Here is a 5,213-nt window from a genome sequence, read left to right as displayed (position 1 = left end):
GGGTGGACAGTGTAGCAGATTTTCTCCCACAGTTACTCTTTTTTTTTTGTTAAGGGCATTTTGAAAAAAGTGCGATGTAGCCCAGACCAAGTAGGCTATCAGATGGTGGGATTTCGGTGTCAGACAGGTAGTAGTCAGTGTCTGAATCTGACCAAGTGTAATTTGTGTCAGGGGAGGGGATCTCACTCCAGCGAACTTGTACAAGCTGGTTTGTGAGGAGAGCAGGGATAAAAGTGCTGTACAAAACCGGCAGCAGCACATACGGAGGCCCATGACCAGGATAATGATACCCACCACCGCAATACGGGATATTAGTTCCTCCAGCAGTTCAGTGCCCCGTGAGCCAAGCCAGGCGGTTGCCCAGGTCCACAGATCCCCGTGGGACTCCGGTTCATTTGGGGCAGCAGCAGCCTGTGGAAAGTGGTGTGTCATGTCCGTTATATTTTCGTTGGGGTCAGGGATGTCGGTACAGCAGTCTGTGCCAATGAACGTGCAAGTGCCCCAGTTTTGGCCAGCCAGTTGTCCAGGGCCATTCTGTTTTGTAGGGTGAGAGTACGAATGGCGACAACCTCTGCATTCAGCTGGGCAAGTACTTCAGCCGTGGCATGTTATCTCCTCGAGCGTGGTGGCCAGTTGATATGCATCTATGCCGAGGTACAGGGTTTCGTAAGTGGACACGAAAACGGGGGTGGGGAGTATATCGTTTAGGGCAGTGAGGGCGCGTTTTCTGTGGGGAAAAAAAACTTCTGGAAGGGAGACGAATGGGACTGGAAAATGAGTGGTACAACACACCACGAGTCAGCCCATCACAACGCCAGCCAGGGTATGCCTTGTGGCCGCAGACAAAGTAAGTGTTATTGTATATTCTTACGTGGTGGGTTTTGGTTCCTGTCTAAATATTATTGAAAATGGAATTGTGGGCAGACATGTTGTGGCCAAGTAAATCTAGGATGCTGAACTCTGCTCCAGACCAGAACGCTGCAGGTATCAATAGCAGTGAGTTAGTGCATCACCTCCACCCAGCCACCCATGCGGATGGCTGGCTTCTCGTTAGGCAGATGGTCCTCTGCGTGACACTCGTGCGGTGGTGTCAGTGATGGTAAAAGTTGGGTGTTCATGTGAGAGGTTCTGGGGTGCGTATGACCATCCTGTGAATTTGTCGAGGTCGTATCCTGCGGATTTCCAGCAGTCTGAGCTCTTGGCCACATGAATGGCCGGTCAGGTTAGCAGACTGAGCATTGTGTACCCGAGGACCTGTCCAGTTTCAGCCACAATTCTGCCATCCGGGCGATGTTAAAAGGGACTGCGCCGTGGGGAATGTGCCGGTGGGAATGTTCAGGTACATGGGCACAGACCCAGCAGCTTGTCTCGTTTACCCTCTGGGCATACATGTGGGTCATGTCAAGGAAAATGTTTACCCACGGCTCAAGGTGGAGTAAGTGCCCTGTTCTATATGCCCTGTTAATGATCAGTGGAGAAGTGCAGGTCAGAACAAAAGTGATGATCCCGATGGCTGCAGGGAGCAGCTGGATCCCTCTGTGGTGTCTGGAGCTGTATCCTGTTCTGCTTGGTTGTCCATCTGTGGACTCTTTCACCGGGTCACATTCTGGTCTCCCTTGGAGCGGGACAGCTGTCATTGCCGTGAGACAGACCAAGAGTGGTCCTTTCCATCCAGGGGAGAGAGAATCTTTCGGCAGGGACTGACACGTTACATAGTGCCCAATTTAAACGGGTGAAGTGGTTCCTGCAGCGGTGTGGACACCGCAGCTTTTTATTTGTTTTTTTTTGTTTTACCCCCACACTATCGCCTAACTATGGTAGTGCTTATATTTTTCCCCAGTTGTGTGTGTACACGTTTGAGCACAGTGAAGGACACAAGATGCGCAAATCTTTATTCAGTTTCCATCAGCAGGAAAAAAAGAAACACACAAGTGGCCAGTATATCGCAGCTTTTAACAAATCATGGTTTAAAGTGATCCTTCTACTAAGGGCTTGAACGTAATCCAAGAGCGTTTCCTGTGTTAAGAGCAGCGCTGTGTCATTGGCTGGTTTTGGGGGTCCGGCAGCTGTGGGAATTCGTCGTTCCATTAGCACTTCAAAGGGTGTGATTTCTGTTATTCGGTTTCCCTGTCCTCTTACTGTGTAAAACACCAGTGGCTGGCCATCTGGCCAAGCCAGTCCTGTGTCCTGAGTGATTTTGGGGAGTGTGGTTTTGAGGGTGCCGTTCATTCTCTCCACCAATCCTGATGACTGGGGGGTGGTACAGAATGTGGTATCTCTAGCATATCCCGAGGGTGGAACAGTCAGCAGTAATGAAATTTGCGGTGAAATGGGCCCCATCCCCCGTATGTTTCTAAGCGCCCTGGGATATAAAACTCTTGTAATAACGTCCTGCAGGATACATTTTACCACTGCTCAGGTGGCATTTTTTTGTTGATGGGTAATGACTCTACCCATTTTGAAAACATGTCGACAATAACCAGGGCATGTTTTTATTCCTCTTTCTGAGGCATATGGGCAAGGTCAGTTAGAAGGTGCGTGAATGGACTCTCAGGAACTGGTATGTAGTCATGTTTGTCCATCGGCTTCCCTGCATTTTACAGTAGACAGATGAGGCACTGTGACAGCAGGGCTTGGGCAGCTGCAGCGAATCCCGCTGCATACCAGGAATGGCTGGCAGCATCTTGCCTTTGTGTCCGATTCCGTGTGCCGCCAGGTCCAGTAAGTGCAGGTGGGCTTTCAGGTAGATGATGCAGCCATCAAGGTGGGTAAGAACCTGTAAGGATGGTGATTGCACGGCACCAATGTGGGCCCATGCGGCCCTCTCTTCTGGTGTGGCGGCTAGCTGATCTGCTCGGACTGCATTGAGAGGGTCAGGAGACTCTGGAGGTTTCACCACCTTGGGGGTCTGCAGGGCATAACTGACCAGGGGTAATACGGATTCCCGGGTGGCTGCATCAGCAGAGGCATTTGCTAAGGTGATGGGGTCGGTGGCAGAGTTGTTGGCAACATATATTATAATAGCGACAGCGGCGAGTAGCAGGACTGCTTCTCGAATTTTGGCAATGTGTGCAGCATGTTTGATTCGTCTCCCTGCTGAGCCGATAAACCCCACTGTTTCCATGTTGTGCCAAAGTCCTGAACGACTCCAAAGGCATATCTGGAGTTTGTGTAGATAGTGGCTGTGCTACCCTGTGCCAGTTTGCAGGCTCTGGTGAGAGCAAAGAGCTCTGCCACCTGTGTGGAAACCCCGTCTGATAATGCAGCTGATTCGAGAGTGGTGAAGGGGGTGCAGATTGCATGACCTGCTAATGTGTATTGGTCTGATGCCGGAAGGAAAAGCTGCTGGTGAAAAGAATCTGGTCAGGGTTTTCTCAGATCGATCAGGACACCTGCTGAACCAGGCAAAGGTGAGGACTGCAGATGCTGGAGATTAGAGTCAAGATGAGAATGGTGCTGAAAACCACAGCAGGTAAGACAGCATCCGAGAAGCAGGAAAATCAATGATTCTGGCAGGAGCCCGTTTGTCAGGAATGCTGAACCATGTCCAATAAGTTGTGGTTGTCTGCACCATCATGTTTGGTGAGCGGAATTAGGGTGGCAGGTATCAAAGCTAGGGCACGGTGTAGGGAACGGTTAATCTAGATCACCAAGCGACCTGATGACCAGTTCTCTGAGTTGCAGTAAAATGTTGGATTGCTGCTGAATTAAGCAGCAGGAAGATTGACAGTGGGACCAAAACAGTACACGGATTATATAGCACAATGGGGGTGGCCTTATCCATTGTTACTGTGGCTGCTGCCAACGCGCACAAACATGCCGGCATTCCACTCATAACAGGTGGTAACTAAACAATAGTAAAACGCAACAGGGCGATGGAGATCCCCATGAAGCTGTGTTAAAATGCCAGACGCGAACCCTTCTAGCTTGGTTACATAAAGACAGAAGGGCTGGGATTAATCTGGACTCCCAGAGCAGGAGTGGAAATTATTTGTTGCTTCAGATCAATGAATGTCTGTTGCATTTTGGATCTTCACTTCATTCTGTTTACGGGAAGCTACCTCCCATAGAGGTGCATTAATAACACTTTGGGCAGGAATCCAAGGCCTGCCTTTATTTACCAGCCCCAGAAACACTTGCAGCTGCCTACTTGTGGCAGGTCGAGGAAGCCTAGTGATGACAGCCAATTGCTCCATGGACAGTGCTCTGAGGCCATAGGAAAAATATTAGACATTTTGCTGACAGAGCTCCATTTTCTTGATAGGCACCCTATGCCCATCCTGTGCCAGACTAAAGAGCAAGGCAACCGTAAACTGCTTTCATGCAGTAGTGGAGGTGGAAGCCAATAGCAGGCCATTCGCATACTGGAGGAACGTGCTGTGGCATGGTAGGTGAAGGGTGGACAGGGTGAGGTATACTGCAGCGGCAAAAATTTGGGGCTCTCGAATACCCTGAGGGAAATCCGGCCCATGTATCTTTGCAGCCGCCATATGTAAAAACATAAAGTTTCGGGGAATAACTTAATGGAGAATGATGCTGAGCAAAGGTCGATTACAAGAATATCAGGAGGAGGAGGCGGGGTACTGACAGGAGTGCATTTGTGTCCGAGACTACTGGGAAGCAGGGAACAACAATGGCATTGACATCCCTAAGGTTTTGCACAAAGCGCCATTTTCATGGTCGTCCACGCTTCGGGATAGTTAAGAAGGGAGTGTTGCATGGGCTGCTTGTGGGCCCGAGGATTCCCTGTTGCAGAGGTGATTCAATGACTGGTTTGATTCCCAATACTGCCACAGGTGATACGGGTATTGTTGTATTGATGGCAGGATTGCTCCCTGTCTGAGTGTAACTGTCCGTGATTGGGCGGAAAATAGCTGGCCTGCATGGTTCTATTGCTGTGCCCACAGTGATTATGGGATGTCAGCTAATAAGAGTCGGCTGTCGTTGGTGGAGGAAGCGCCTGGGCCTTGTTTTGTAAAGGTAGATCTAGTAATGCGGGAGCACAGCGCATACAAAACTCGCCCTGTCCAGTGAGTGGTAGCTCTACTAAAGGGCCTGTGTCTTGCCTAAAGGATGTGAAATGTATTGTTGGTAGTGCGACATGCCCGATCATGGTTGTGAGATCTATGGGGAGCCACATGTTCTTAATTAGAAAGGAATTGTGCGGGACTGCCGTTGGGTCTTTGCAGGCCAGTGCAGCCTGTTCTGCGCTG

This window comes from Chiloscyllium plagiosum, unplaced genomic scaffold (assembly GCF_037043375.1).
Source record: "Chiloscyllium plagiosum isolate Xiang-an unplaced genomic scaffold, Cpla_swu_hap1 HiC_scaffold_180, whole genome shotgun sequence".
In the NCBI taxonomy this organism is placed as follows: Eukaryota; Metazoa; Chordata; class Chondrichthyes; order Orectolobiformes; family Hemiscylliidae; genus Chiloscyllium; species Chiloscyllium plagiosum.
The sequence above is the reverse complement of the archived record's forward strand: the minus strand, read 5'-3'. Positions refer to the sequence as shown.